General features: G+C 44.5%; 1 long non-coding RNA gene and 1 other non-coding gene across 9 annotated transcripts; both read right to left on the reverse strand.

The window, feature by feature from the left end:
- Positions 1-9,246: 9,246 nt before the first annotated feature.
- On the reverse strand, positions 9,247-15,355 carry LOC119441844 (uncharacterized). 8 transcript variants are annotated; one of them, XR_005190014.2, is made up of 10 exons: positions 15,244-15,355; positions 14,731-14,768; positions 14,519-14,565; positions 13,994-14,083; positions 13,736-13,813; positions 13,538-13,582; positions 10,300-10,336; positions 10,098-10,133; positions 9,483-9,512; positions 9,247-9,309 (listed from the first exon to the last, which is right to left on the reverse strand). It is a non-coding gene; the product is annotated as an uncharacterized LOC119441844 (long non-coding RNA). The 8 variants fall into 8 exon arrangements; XR_007465616.1 differs by having other exon boundaries at positions 11,117-13,582; XR_007465613.1 differs by having other exon boundaries at positions 9,247-9,512.
- On the reverse strand, positions 13,878-13,963 carry LOC119443264 (small nucleolar RNA snR60/Z15/Z230/Z193/J17). The gene has a single exon (XR_005190223.1). It is a non-coding gene; the product is annotated as a small nucleolar RNA snR60/Z15/Z230/Z193/J17 (small nucleolar RNA).
- Positions 15,356-16,127: the final 772 nt, after the last annotated feature.

Genomic DNA, 16,127 nt, shown 5'->3' on the forward strand with positions numbered 1-16,127 from the left:
CTTCGTTATTTATTGATAAAGGTGATAACATAGCAAGCCAGTTTATGTAGTTTAGCCAGTGTATGTAGCCAGTTTAGGTAGAAACGCGGCCTCTTTCGTGGGCCGGCCTTCTTTTATTGTTTGAACCTTTAATATTTCAGCTTGAGCGGATTTAGCATAAGAGGCATGCGCTGTCGGTGTTTTGTTTCGTGACAATTGTTTGTGGGCTGTCACTCTCAAAATTCCGAGGAATAACTTTGTAAAGAATGCAAGACAAAGTGTGAGCAACTTTAGTGGTAAAATATATTTGGAGGGCCTGCGTGGTTGGGGATGACTTTCTGCGACACGGGGCCCTAAACGTTATCGCGTTAAAATGATAGAGGCGTTACGGTGTGTGTACCTAACAGACGAAAGTCCTAACGGACGAAAGTAATTCGTGCAGCGAAACAATGAAGGAAGGTTCAGCGTCGGGAGTGCGATAGCATAAACCTAATATAACAGGTGGATATGAAGTTTTACAAACAAGAAGTAAGGCTTCGATTGGCGTAGCTATGTCGATTAATGAGCAGCTATAAGACTACGGTGGGTAGCCAGCATAACACCACCGCCGTACCCTTACCGCCTCGGTCACGCCGAAAAATATCACATGCACCGGACTTCATTTGAAGAATGAATATTTTGCGTAATCGCTGTTGAGTGAATTTCGAAAAAAAAAAAAAAAAGTCAGCGAAACGGGCAATGTATTGTACAAGGGGTCTTACAGGAGGATATGTGCTCATTAGTGGCGAATACAGAAGAATGGCCGTGCGCGACGGTGACACAATGCGTATAGCATGCTTAATAAATATACGCATATATTTTAGTCGTATACTCCTGCACATACGCACCTCATCACCATTTTCTCCTCAACAGGCATCACTCATCGTCTTCGGCCTTGTAGCACACTGCGTCGACGTCTCAAACTGTGCATTCGCCTGAATTTGTGCTTATAACTAGAGATGGGATGTTCAGCCACTAAAAAATGCTATATTAGGCGCCTATAACGAGGCACTAAAGCTGTCATTTAAGGCATACATGGGTGCCCAATACTGTCCTTTAAGCCCCCACATATCGGCTAAATTATATAGCTGCCGCTGTGCATCTGAGGATAAATTATGATTGTTTAGGTTAAGTCCCGTAACCTCAAGATTTATCTCAAATTTAGTGCGACAAGACACCACACGAGAAAAGTTGCGAAAGCAGTGACAAACAAGCACCATCTCAAGATTTCAGTGATTCTTGCGACTCTTTACACCGAATCTTGGTCTGTATTCAGGAAAGGAACGCTCAACGTTCCATCCAAGTTAGGGGCACATACTTGTACTTCAGAACAATCGATGATCCCCTGCAGAAATCCAGAATTTTCGTCGGTCAGAGCCTTTAACTGCTTTGTTCAGTACCGAAAACCCGGAATTCTTGTCCGAGAAAGATTTAAGTTTCGGACTATATCAGCAACATGTCCACTGGGGATGGTGGCAAACCTTCTCTGAACGTCTAAAATGAAACCCACGTTCCGAGTCATACTTGCGCCCGAGCATTCAAGTTCCTCGATGACGTCGGCTGAAAACGTGAAGTGAGCGCGCAAGTATACGCTAAGGAATTTCAAGTGTATCATTGCTTATATATACGTAGCGCAGTTTGAGCCCTTCTCACAGCCATGTTCTTGTCTGCTGCAAAGCTATTAATATGAGTCTTTACACCGACAAAGTGCTTGCAGTAATAATCGGTTGCCTTCAGCGAAGTTTCCCAGCTTTGTCATAACATTATTAACAAAGTGAGGCTGGGACAAAATATGGAAAGAAGCGTTTCTAAAGGCCCCGAAAATCCAATATAGGCACCAAGATCGAAACAGGTATTTATAGGTACAATAAATTGTGCCACTAAAATGCTTCTATACCCTTAGTTCGTGCTTATATTTTAAATAGGCGCGATAAGGAAGTAAGGGAAAATAAGCATTTTGCCCGAAGTTCCGGTCTCTACTTATGACATTGCGGCATCACTCAATGTGAACGGTGCAACCTATGCACAAGTATAAGTATTGCATGACATTAAAGTTGTGACCTTTGCGATGTGTAAATATTGCATGATATTATACGTTGCATAGGACTGACCGTAGCTGCTGGACGCTGCTGCTGTCTTGCCTGAATAGTTTGCACTTAAAAAAAAAAAGATTGAATTACATACGCGTGCCCGACGGTGTGATGGAACCTCGGTCCCCGAACATAGCGTCCCGGTGCTCTAACCATCGGGCCACAATTAGAAGCTTCTTGTTTTATCCATTAAAAAAATAGCCTTTAGCTGTACCACCTCATACATTTTTGAAGTCCCGTCGGCCAAATAAATAAGATATGTACAAATCTGGTAAACTTTACCAAATATGGTAAACGGTCACAGCGATGAACTAGTGGTAGAGCATCCGCCTAGTATGCGGGAGGTACCTCGGGTTCAAATCCCGGTGCCACCGGAAACCTACCGATTTTTTCTAGGCGAGGTCTCTGGACGCCCCTTGTCCACCCACAAACGGCCTTGTTGAAGAGCGCCCGCCGTGGCTCTGGGAGGCAGACTAGAGCTGCCGTCGGGTACTTAGCGGTAAAATATATAGGTACAAGCACGCTCCCGGCTAGTTGCTCGGCCATTATGGGACCTCAACGATTGGAAAGAGGTGTTCGTCACCAACCCAGTGCATCCCCATCTAATAGGTGCATTGGGACGCCACGCGTGAAAAGGCTGTCGTGGGAGCGGCCCAAGCCTCCTTTTCTCTGCGCTCACGAAGTTTACGACGGGATTTTAATCGTTAAGGGCCCCGTGTCGCAGAAAATCCTGCGTCGGCGTCGGTGCCGGCTTCGGCGTTAAGCATCGGCGTCTGGCGGAAATAATCATGCGGAACCACATCATCCCGAATCACCCCGACCACACAGGCCCTCCGCGTGGCACAAGGCTGTTGGTGAACAAAAATTGAATTTCTCAAAGTAAAATCCAGTCAGAAAAATCGCAAAGTACGACTTAACCACAACCTACAGGCGTGATAGCGTCGGATTGTAATTTGAATATACGAGAAAGCCTGATAAGCAGCCAGGGATCATTGAATGCTATCGCGTCCCACTCTTAAAGGCGAAGCTTAAGCGTCCTCCAATTCTGATGGTGCTTCGCTGTACGTTGGTTCTAGACAACATTGAGGGGAATGTTGAAAACCGATCCTTTCTAAATTTTGAACATGTGCGCGCCTCGGGGCAACAGCAAACAATTATAAAAATATTAAAAAAGGGTCCTAGAGCCTTTACATTTTGATATAAGACGGCTTAAATTGCTCATGTAAAAATGACTTCCCAGCAATGCATTTGTGTTTAAAAATGAAGCCGACTTTAAGGGGATCAGCGTAAGCTTGGTCTTTGTAAGCTGGCTTTCCCACGTTGTTTGTTGCAGTGAAGCCTACTCATAAAGAAAAATGTGATGCCAACGGAGCCCGATGACGCTATCGCGTTTCACTCTTACATGTGAAGCTTAAGCGTCTTCCAATTTTTTTAAAGGTGCATGGCTCCATTCCCAAGCGTATCATCCATGAAGAAAGCCAAGCGCCAGGCCGGGGTGCGTTTGTTCTCATTTTCAACGAACCAGTGGGTGCCCGGTGGTGGTGGAAATCGAATCCACGACCTTCGGCAGCCGAGGCGGACACCACTAGATCATAGCCGCAGTGTAAACATCTGGATGATTACTTCAGCAAATTCGCGCCTTGCAAATATTCTGACTGTATGCGATGGCACTGATCTCACGCTGTAGTACGTCAGAGCTAATGTGCATAAAAAATGTAGCTTCGAAAACCATCGATTTGCCAACAGCAGCAATAAATCTCGCGACACTACATAGGCCCTCTAACGGTAAGTGGCGCAAGCTCACCGTTGGCCGCTTCCGACATGGCCATGAGAACTCCGATCGAGAGACGAACGGGCCAGCTCATTCTCAACGCGCCCGGCGTGAAAGAGCACCTGCCACGGCTGCGCAAGCGAGATCTCTCAGCTTGAGGTATTCCCTCCCGCTCGATGTGTTTACTCCCTTTCCGTGATGGATGGCGATCCCTTCGCGTGTACGTTGCTTCCGCCTCGCGCGTATGCAGGTGTCACTATACACGTGTCTTTACCTCCATTTAATTTCACTTACCCTACATGGGGGGGTGTTACATAAGGGGTCCAAACATATTAAAGGAAGCCAACTTAATGGCGTGGGGATCGACTTAGAAAGATGCTTAGACTGAACCCCTCTATAGTTGTAAATCTCGGCAGCAGATAACGCGTTTCATTGCCCGAACAAAGCAAGAGGACAACAATGAATTTGTCGTGGTATATCGCACTGTGTTGTATTGTAGCCCTGCCGTATGGCACATTTTTCATCTCGCTGTGTACTTACTTTCGTTGTAGTACTTACAAGTTACAGAACATTTAAATTCCAAGCTTTGTGCGCAGCAAGAACAAATTTATCGCGCAGATGCATACGCGCGTTAGTGATTACGCTAAAAATAAACCTCAGATAGGACGCACCGAGAACTTTACTGAGTCAGAAATAGGACAAGCCGGCTGGTTCAAAATGTTTGCCAAATAAAGAAACGCAGAGCACACTAATCCGATTTAATTCATAAGCGGAAAGTTTGGACAGCTAGGAATACATTTCTAGCCCCGCTTTTAGTACAAGCACCGTATACGTTGCTCACGCCGTTTGGACAAGGCGTAATGAGCTCTGAAAGCACTTACATGTCCTTAAAAGCTGTGGCCAAAGCTTCGTGTCGTGCACGCAGTCACCGTCTACGATACGCGTCGAAACAGAGGTTTGCTGCGCCGCGCCAGCGTCACGCGCTTGCACTGTAAACGCGGAGGCAACGGAGGCGGCTGAGGCAAGCAATGGACGCGTCACCCGTGATCAAAAATGGCAGCGCCCACGGGAGCGTCGCGAAAAGGGTCAATATACACACAGGCTGCGCCATACTTGATTTTTTTTTTCAATTATGGAGTTTTACGTGCCAAAACCACGATCTGATTATGAGGCACGCCGTAGTGAAGACTCCGGAAATTTGGCCCACCTGGGGTTCTTTAACGTGCACCTAAATCTAAGTACACGGGTGTTTTCGCAATTCACCCCCATCGAAATGCGGCCGCCGTGGCCGGGATTCGATCCCGTGACCTCATGTTCAGCAGCCCAACACCATAGCCCCTAAGCAACCATGGCGGGTCGCCATACAATTATAACTATGTCTAGATAACTACGCGATGCAATGTGATACTTATGACGTATTTCGTTGTAGTTGTTATTATGCCTGTATTGTGTAACCTATTTCATATCATATTTACTCATCCGCAATTTATGTCACATTACGTCATTCTGAATGCACACCTTATCGTTCAAGTACTGCCGACAATGTTTGTTCTAGGGTCGGTGTGGGCTTGTTGAGACTGAGACTGTATTTTTTTTTTTTTTTTTTCTTGCCAGCCTCAATTTCTTTTGTAAGAAAATTGAAATAAACTGACTGATTTATCAGGTTAAGATGGCGAACAGCTCCACTGTGTTCCAAATACCACGAGCCGATGAAATGTATCATTTTAAATTATTGAAAACGATGCAAAAGAGAAATACATACGACGTCTCATTACATTGCAAACGGTCGGCCCCCTATTGCATACGAGAGCCAAAAGCTCACGCACCTCTCGTAAGAGCCCCTCTGTGTTTAGAGATAACGGAATTAGACCTTAACAAATAGTACTTAGCACTGTGTGTGTGTGTGTGTGTGGTGTGTGTGTGTACAGTACACAGTACTACTGTGTGTGTGTGTGTGTGTGTGTGTGTGTGTGTGTGTGGTGTGTGTGTAGTAGTTGTGTGGTGTGTGTGTGTGTGTGTAGTAGTACGTGTGTGTGTGTGTGTGTTGTGTGTGTGTGTGTGTGTGTGTGTGTGTGTGTGTGTGTGTGTGTGTGTGTGTGTGTGTGTGTGTGTGTGTGTGTGTGTGTGTGTGTGTGTGTGTGTGTGTGTGTGTGTGTGTGTGTGTGTGTGTGTGTGTGTGTGTGTGTGTGTGTGTGTGTGGTGTGTGGTGTGTGTGTGTGTGTGTGTGTGTGTGTGTGTGTGTGTGTGTGTGTGTGTGTGTGTGTGTGTGTGTGTGTGTGTGTGTGTGTGTGTGTGTGTGTGTGTGTGTGTGTGTGTGTGTGTGTGTGTGGTGTGTGTGTGTGGTGTGTGTGTGTGTGTGGTGTGTGTGTGTGTGTGTGTGTGTGTGTGTGTGTGTGTGTGTGTGTGTGGTGTGTGTGTGTGTGTGGTGTGTGTGTGTGTGTGTGTGTGTGGTGTGTGTGTGTGTGTGTGTGTGTGTGTGTGTGTGTGTGTGTGTGTGTGTGTGTGTGTGTGTGTGTGTGTGGTGTGTGTGTGTGTGTGTGTGTGTGTGTGTGTGTGTGTGTGTGTGTGTGTGTGTGTGTGTGTGTGTGTGTGTGTGTGTGTGCGTGTGTGTGTGTGTGTGTGTCCTAACATTCGAAATCTGCCATGTGACATTTTGTGACATGCCATGGCCGCATTTCGATGGGGGCGAAATGCGAAAACACCCGTGTACTTAGATTTAGGTGCATGTTAAAGAACCCTAAGTGGTCCAAATTTCCGGAGTCCCCCACTACGGCGTGCCTCATAATCAGATCGTGGTTTTGGCACGTAAAACCCCATAATTTAATTTATCCTGCCTATTGAGAACGGTGCAGAGGGCATGTCTTCCGTTTTGAAAAGATGGGCAGTAGCACAGTAGGTGTTCTATAGTCTCACCGAGATACATGCGCTCACTAAGCAGTGCGTCTCATTCATTCTCAGCTGCTCAAGAATTACGGGTCCAGGAGTTCCATCGGCGCCTTACAACTACGACTGGCATTATTACACGTAACACGCGTCCATAGTCTCGTAAGCGAGATGTATTGCTAATCGCGTAGTACACCACGCACACGCATATTGTGGTTCGTTTCTCTACGCAGACGAGCCGATATCGTCGCTGTTTTTCGTCGCACACCTTACCACAACAAAATGTGGCGCACTTCCATGGAAAAGCCGATATTCTTCATCGCACAACCCATCACAGACAACCACGTGCTTCACGTTCGCAAGTAAAAAAGCCCAGCGCCCCCAGGTTTTTATCACTCAGTTTATCACACGCCGATGTTCTCCGGCACACGATGCTGCTAATCTGGCTGGCAAGAGAATTGTACAGGTTCACGTACAAAATAAAAATAAATAAAAAATTTCAAAATTAGCGTAGGTTGCCCTGGAGGCACTATGCGAAAGAGGCAGCGGAGCTGGTGGGCACCTAGCTAGTCCTGGCTTTTGGGCTAGTCTAAGCACTACCAAGTCATCCCTAGCATTTTCCGGAATTTATTAATTATGGATCAATTAGCTATTGATTGGCTGATGACTGACTAAGCTTAAGTAGTCCCAACCATGCTTAGCTTGACTTAGCCAGGCTCAGCCGCATTTCGATGGATGCGAAATGCAAGAACGCTCGTGCTTGCGTTGTAGTGCACGTTAAAGAATCCCAGGTGGTCAAAACGAATCCGGAGCCCTCCACTACAGCGCGCCTCATAACCATAACTGGTTTTATCACGCAAAACCCCAGAAAGAAGACGCTTCGCTAATTCACAGGGGTATGTGCCATTGCGCTTGGACCCTCTGTGCACTACCGCCAGGATCGGCCCACATTTTTTCCGACGTGCCACGGACTGCGACCCTTTCTGCCCAGGCGACGAGGGTTTGCTGTCGCCTCCTGGCTATTTTTCCAACCAGGGTCACTTCACGTGCACCGGTGACGTCACGCTGTGTGACTTACCCTAGGTGCTTATGTAGTTCGCCGTGCTGTGACGTCACTCAAAGTGGCACGTGACAGAACTTTTCAAGGCAACAGTAGCTGTTTGGTCTGTTGCTTCAATAGACGTAATCAAGTTTAGAGAAATAAAACCTACGAACCGAACGTCTGCGCCTGTTTTTACTTCGTACCGTAGCAAGATGTACTTCGGTTTCGTCTGCTTGTTCCCATGTCGTGCGCGGTGAGCGAAACATGCATTTTCTAGGGAACCTACATGCAACGCCGTTTTAGGGTGGTGACAGCCTTTGTAAGGGAACTTGCCGCCGGCAGCTAAATTGACGGGTTAAATCTGGGGCACAAAATGGCGAAAGACCAGCTGACAGACCACATTTCCCGCAACCCTTGGTGACGTGAAATTAATTAACTTCTTTTAATAAACTTTGGCCTCAGCAGCCAGAGACAAATGGCGCGTCCGTACACGGCAAGTCTACGTTTTAGTTAAACAGACTAGTACGGGCACTTTTTATTACTGCTAGCACACTTCGAAAAGCACCCTTATATATTATGTACAACTGGAAGGCAACGACAATGCTTAATGCAGTTCACATTCTTGGCGCGAGATAATGCTACCACGAGCATGCCATCGTGCCTTATAACTTGTTGCTTTACATGTGTCGCACGACATGCGATAGAAGAGCAAGTTTGATGTGTTAAAATAAAAGGAAAATGCAACTAGTATATTAAAGATGTATGCAGGTTTCTTGAGCGCATTGGCGCAAAACTAAATAAAAGAAATTGAATAAATCGCGTGCCAACATGAGTACATCAGAGCGTGGCAAAAAAAAAATGCAGAGAGACTGGGGACCAAAATAGCTACCCACCAAATTTGGCGGTAAATAGCGGTCAAAATCTTGGTGTTGTCACCACTCTAAACGGCGTTGCATGTAGGCTCCCTAGCATTTTCTAGTGTTCTCCAGCGCGCGACAGTGCTCTGCGATCCGCTAGCCTCGGCGTTTAGCGTAGCACTGACATACTGCTCATACCGCTAGTCAGGTGTTCTCGTATAAACAGCACAAATCGTGCGCTGCGCGAAACGAGACAAACAGCTGGGGCGCGAGAGAACGTGCGCCGCGCAGCAAGAAAACCGGGAAGCCGGGGCCCGTGACATATACGTCACGCGATCCTCCAGCTCTGGTATGGAAGAACGCAGTGAATGTATTCCGCTTGAGGAGGTCAGACGGGCTAAGTGCAGAGTGCATGTTGAAGGTGACGCGCGCCTTAAGTGTATCTCTGTATTAATGAAGTAGTTCGAAAAATTCGTGCAGTAGAAGGGCACGGGCAAACAAAACTTGCTCATGTGGCCCGGTGAGCCTGTACAATAGTGTTGTCCGGCCACTTCTTTTGCAATAAAGAGATCACTTCAGTTGCAACATTGCTACGCATTTTATTGAACCATTCATAGAGGAGCACGATGTCGACAGAATCGCCCTTACCTGCACAGAAAGAGCAAAAAAAAGTTCACATGAACAATATGTTGCAAAGAAGGTAGCGTGAACAACTATTAAAAAAAGATCAGCAAGAGTTTATTGCAATCACAGGCTTCAGCTGTCCCTATCTCTAGATGTCATCATTTCAAAAAGTGACCACATACTGAAGGTGAGCATACCTTTCCAAACTGCACAACTCCAGAAGGCACCTGGAAATTAGTAAAGCAGTAATGTCAAAAAGGCAAGTAAGACATGAAAAGTTAACACAAAATGTACCAATTGCATCAGAAAAAAATGTATTTCTCCGCATTGCTCTCTCAGTGTAGCAAATACTCAAGCAACATCATGTGAAAGCCATGACCAAGACAAAATTGTCGGAAAGGGACACGTACTTGAATTAGTAATTTACACATCAATACTCTGCAGGAAGCTTGACAAGCTAGTAGACAAACAATTGGACGCAATGCTAAACCGTTTCTGGAACAGCTAGCCATAGTGGATGCAAGTTGCAGCGATACTATGTAATGTCTAAAAGAGGCCATTAGGGCACACAAATAAGTTATTAGTAATTTTTCTTGAGCCAGAATGGTTCACAAAATGAATACAATAAAATCTGCAAGGCAAAACAGCTTTCATTTTCTACCAATCAAAAAATTTTGAAAGTATTGACTTTGCAATTAGACTTAGTAAGTGTCCCTTTTAATTGGAAACAGTGCAGAAAGCGAAGTCCCGTTCTTTGCACCATTCCAACTGAAAGGCTAAATGAAACAGCTATGTCCATGCTATAAACTTACCAGTGAATGTGACAGGACTACTGCTTGCACATCAACCTAAAATGAAAAAGGAGTAAATATTAATAAAAAGGAAAGGGAGCAAGCTAATTATGCAAGCCTAAGGGCCTCTCAGAGATCTTGGTGAGGTCCTCATAAACATAGGTATTGGAGGGTAAACATCACTGGTGGCTAGGATAAAATTGCACTGTGCAATGGCACTCACCCCAACTTGCAAAGCCCTCCAGGTTTGAGATGTGCACCTGCAATAAGCATGACATGACCAAAATGTCAACTACAGATGCCCATGAATTCTGTACAAGCAAACACCAATAGCTCGATTGTTGGACATGAAAAGTTACACACATGTTGGAAACGAAATTTACAAATTTCATCAGAAAAAAAAAAAAACATTTCTCCGCATTGCTCAGTGTAGCAAAAACGAGCAACAACATGTGAAAGCCATGACCAAGACCAAATTTTTCACCACTGTGCAACCTAGTGGTGAGAAAATTTTGTAGTAGACTAAATTGTCATTTCTTGAAACTGCTTCCATTTTCATACCAGGTATTCAATTATGCAAAATATATTTACACCCTTTGAATTGCTACAGAAATACCATCTAAAAAACGGCAAAACAAAACTCGGAGTTGGAAAGTTTTTTTTTTTTTTTTTTTAGCGGATTTACATGCTCATACAAAATTACCAGAATTTGTGCTGCCAATGTGCACCTAGTCACATTTAAAAATTAAATTATGAGTGTTACCTGCCAAAACCACCATCAGATAAGGCATGCCATGATGGGGAAAATCTAAATTAATTTCAACCACCTGGGGTTCTTTAATGTGCACCTAAATTTAAGTATGGAGTTTTCTGTATTTCGCTCCCATCTAATGCAGCCGCTGTGGCTGGGATTTGATCCCACGCTCCATGTTCAGCAGCCCACGCATAACCACTAAGCAACCACATACAGCCTATATGCAAAACCTAGACAAGAAATTTTTTTCAATTGCTTGGAAGCAATACCAAGCACTAGCCCTTACCACTGAAATGACTAAAGGCATCAGTATGTACAAGTGGGTCACTTCAGCTGCAGCCTTCCAGCTTGTGAAAAGAAACATCCTTCGTATTTCCTCACGCCACCAGTGTTACCTGCAGCTTCACATATCGAGCATAGATGTAGCTTTAAGCGATGGTAGGGTAATCTCACAAATATTTGATTTTCTAGTCGGAAAACAGGCAGCCACAAGCCAGTGCATTGGAGAGCATGTACAGCCACTTTGAAAAATGATGCTGAAGCTAAGTACTCCTGTATTTGAAGAGGCCCTTAAACACTTTTGAAGCAACCGTTTTTCCAGTTGCAGGTTGTGTAGATGGACTGTTGGAAAGATAAATGCAATAAGAATGGCAGTGATAGCCCGAGTGACAACCCAAAATTATTCAGCAGAATTGTCAAAAATACAAGATTGCATGCTCTTGACTCAAATTTTGCATGTCTCCTGTCCCCATTGCACTTATTGACTTGCGTGACCAACAACTGCCAATGGCAAGAGCTTGACGCACCTTTGAGCAAAGTTGCACACCATAGTTACGCCACATGTTCTATGTTCCCAGATTCGAGTTACTTCAGTGTGCTGAAGGCACCGTTACCATGGTAGCAAGCTACCTTTGCTCATTCTAGCACACTTCATCGTTGCTACTGGTCGAGCATCCTAGGACCGTGCAACATTTTTTTGTAGCCTGTGCAGGCATTTCAGCACAGCTATGCGAACAAACAGGGTGCAGTAACGACTGCACCGAGCAGAAAAACCTGTACCATGTGGTCAACATTCAATGGGTATGGCACGTGCAAAATAAGGCAACAAGGCTGCTCACATGCATACATAAACTAGAAGACAAGCTTTTGTGTGAACTAACAGTGCAATGTACAGAGGCAAAGTAAGACAGCACAGTGTCCATACCGTGTTTTGCAGTAATTGCGGCTTTTTTTTTAAGCCACCATGTTGCATCTATTTGTGGTAAATTAAGTACAGCACACAAATAAATCCGAATCTTAATTTATCATGCTTGTGCTACAGTGGTTTTCTGCAACTTTGTTTTTAACCAACTACAAACATGCAAGTGGCGACGCAGGTTTTTCTGGCGAGTGCCACTGGGTGAGGATGCGGTTAGCGATGCAGCAATTGTTGGCACGATTGAAATTTTAAATATTTGGTATCGGTGCTTGACTATGCTAGAAGCATGTCCGACAGTCAGCCTACACAACCTGTAACAAAACCAGTGGCTTGATAAGTGCGCAAGGGCTCTTAAAAAATTGTGTCTACTTGAGTTTTTATTGCCATATTGAGATTTGAATGCTTAATGAAGAACCTGTTCAGTTACATTTTAGCCGTCACAAAATTTGCACGTGGGTTGCTCCATTGTATTGCCTTCACACAACCCACATCTTGATATGCCCAATATGCCAAAAGCAAACTTGAAGTGAGCAATCAAAATACAGCATGAATTGTTGATCAGAGTGCAGCTGGCACCATACAGTATTCCAGAAATACTGTACTTGCTAATTACAGTGAAAGTCTCAAAGCAAGAGCTCTGCAGCTGCACATGGCACAATGAAAGAAAAAAGTGATGTGCACTCTTTTGCAACATTTGTAATAAACATGAAACTATAGTTTAGCCAATCAGAAATTTTAGCTTTCATACCTTTAGGTTAAGATAATGGCAGAATCTAATAGTTTCTGCAATTGCTAAATTTACTACTGCAGCAAAAGACCATTCCACACATAGTGAAATTTTCAGTAACACATAGGAAGTTTTTTAGAATATAATGCTAAAGCAAAAGTGACCTGACCTATTGGCCCTTCCCCCTTAACAAAATGGCACAGATCAGTCCAAATGGTGCAGCATTCCCACCACTGAAAGCATTTGCTCAAGGAACCAGTGCAGACATCTAGAAGGCAACTGAGTGCAAACACATTGCAGTATAATAGGTAAAACATTTTATCCGTAGACGCAGCAACCAAATAAGTGCACACGCTATACAGATTTACAGCGAGAACTAGTTTGGAGCAAATTGGCAATGGAAAACTTGCACTCAAAAGCTACATAGACATGTTTCAAGGCAGCGACGCCGTACTCCCCCCAAAACTAAGGTGCCCTACAGGAATCCACAGCTTGAAAAGTACTGCCCCCTCATCACTAGATCACAAGCTTTCTGAATGCTTATGGAGACTAATGATGCATGAATTAGACCATGAATGCTGCTTTTGAGGATTGGTAACAGTTGTGACATGTCAAAAGGCACCTGCAGTTTTGTTAGAAAAGATGAAACGTGCAAAAATAGATGCAATATAAAACAGCTCATGCCATTGCTAGATTAAGTGGCAAGCATGAAAAGTAGATTTGAAGACCAATACTCAACATTAACCCTACCACAGTTACTCATCTATTGTGAAAAAGCTTACCATCCAATCAGCAGCGTGGCACAGGATGAAGGCCATTCTTAACACCTGGAAAGATTGCTAGGTTCAGATAAAGCAATAAACATACAGACAGACGTTCAAGGCACAGGATCAGCACAATATTTTCCACATGAAGTTCAGCAGTAGCAAATAAGTCATCACAACTGCAGACAGCATACTAAAGAAAGCAAATACCCTTACCAGGTGCAGCAATTGGACACTACCAGAAGCTCCAAGTGTTCTTTAAGAGTTGATGCTATTGACAGTAGTTCCAAAGTACTGAAATTGAAAACAAGTTGAAGAATGTAGTACACAAACAGTGAACAATTTTAAAGAGCAAGAGAGCGGCACTCAGATAGGAGCGAAAAACCAAATGCATAGAGTGTCGTCACAGGCATCTGCTGAACTATGTTTTCATCATGTATTTAGATCACAAAGTACAAAGAAAAGATCACAAACCTGTTTATACAATCATAGTACTGCATTGACTAAGTATTCCAGCCTGCTTGAAGTACCGTTGAAGTCGCTGTGAAAAGCCCTTGATGCTCACTGAAACAAAAAAAAAAACAAAAATGAGACAAAGCAATGCAAATGAGGTATAAAACTAGGCACATTCATAATGTCAGATATCGAGTTTCCACACGACTACTCGGTGAGAGAGTTCAATAAATTTCCATCATAATACTGCAATGAGAGTGCCACTTATTTGCTCTCAGATTTCACAAGAGGATCTTGCTTTATTCTATGACGATGTGCATGTGACCCTTTGTTTTCGAACGAACAAAGTGGGCAACGGTGCGAAGTTGGTCAAAAATGCTGACCAAAAGGGGAGAGAAAAAAATACGCCATCACGATGCATTTTATTGTTAGGTTTTACTGGCACAAAGGCTTGCAAAACTTGAGAACAAAGCAGCGGTAAGCACAAAGTCATCTAAGCCTTATCAGTTCAACTTAGAATGTGATCTAGACGATAAACCAACTTACATTATTCAGCCAGAATCGCGACGCCGCAGCGGCCACGATGAGTAGGCCTGAAATAAGAGCTTCAGTTGAAAAACCACCTACGAAGGTATTAACACAAAGAAAGCTACAAAAAAAATTCAGAAAATAACGTGTCTATCAAAGCATTCAGTGAGATTCCCACGTTTATGTCATCAATGAATCATTCAGGCATGCAGAGGGCGACACCAACTTACCATGCCAGGCCTTTCGTGATCCGTCAGCTCAGACATAACTGCACAATGAAAGAAAAGCACAAGATAAGAATCTTGCCGGGGCAAAAAGCGCCGGTATCGTCACGGAAAAACATCAGTTAGAGCTAATACATTCCACCATCAGTGTCAGTCAGGAATGGCATACTTGTTCATCACATTTCCCGCCAACACCCATCCCCACATGGCGGCAACATGCCGGCGCCTTCCACGGTACCGAAATCCATTGCAATCGGTCAAAATAGCTTCTCGATCTGTTATTTCCATCACACGTATTTGTTATATGCCCTTCCAGCAGCAATCCCATGTAGTTATTATGGCGCTTTGCATTACAGCGATTGAGTCTCCCAGATCGAGGGACATGGCGACTGCCGACAAGGTTCTGGCAGCGATTTTACTCGCCAGATTACTGCTCAAATTAGCCTACAAGCGACTGCTTACCGCCACTGCAGGACTTCATACAACGGCATCGACTCAAAATATACAAGCTTCACGTACCGCTAGCCTTCCTTGAGGGCTTGCCTGGCTTGGTCACAACGCACCCACACATGCGCAAGAACGGGTAAATGAAGAGCGATCGTCTCTGCGCAAGCCATTTTAAAGACATGCATGGCCGGATTGACTTGGATTAGCTTCGTCAAGTCGTCCAAAACAAGACCATGGCGTGGCTATGGTAGTGTGGCGCCCTCTAAATTTAAAGTGCTGCTCTTAAAGCAATCAGCGCTTTCAACCACAAAAAGCATAGCCTTTAAGATCCGCAACTTAAATCCAGAAGACGCCCTTCTATGGGTTCTAAAGGGACTTTAATAGGTTCTGGATCTGCACACCACCTATTAAGGTTGCATAATAGTTTCTCGCCTGCGCATTTCTTTATTGTTTTTGCTATAAAATTAAGTTAAATTTTAAATTGTTTTTTGTTTATGGATGTGCAACGCCTCCCAGTAGGCGTTGGCATGTGTCACAAGCAGGTCACAAGTGCCTTTTGGCCACGCTTTTGGCTGACAGCAAGGAAGACTCAAGGAGGTTTAAAAAGCATTTTTTTAAACCTCCTTGGGAAGACTTGCAGAGATTAATGGACATCTGTGGTAAAGAGGGAGATAGCTTAGGTTTGAAGTTTAGTAAAGAAAAATCGGCAGTCATGATTTTTAAGGATAATCAGGGCAGCGAGCCAGTGGCGCACCGACGGGGGGGGGGGGGGGGGGGGGGGGGGTTGTAACCCCCCCCCCCCCCCCCCTGAGACCGACCTAACCCCCCCTTTTGTTTAACCTCTTTTCTTTCCTTGCGCATTTGAGTACTGCAACTAAGATGTAAGACGCGCAATAATCTGCACACTCGCAAAAAGCGCATTTTTGACAATTTCCCGTGAAGAAATTGAAATTAGT

The sequence above is a fragment of the Dermacentor silvarum genome, chromosome 2 (genome assembly GCF_013339745.2).
Source record: "Dermacentor silvarum isolate Dsil-2018 chromosome 2, BIME_Dsil_1.4, whole genome shotgun sequence".
Taxonomy (NCBI): domain Eukaryota; kingdom Metazoa; phylum Arthropoda; class Arachnida; order Ixodida; family Ixodidae; genus Dermacentor; species Dermacentor silvarum.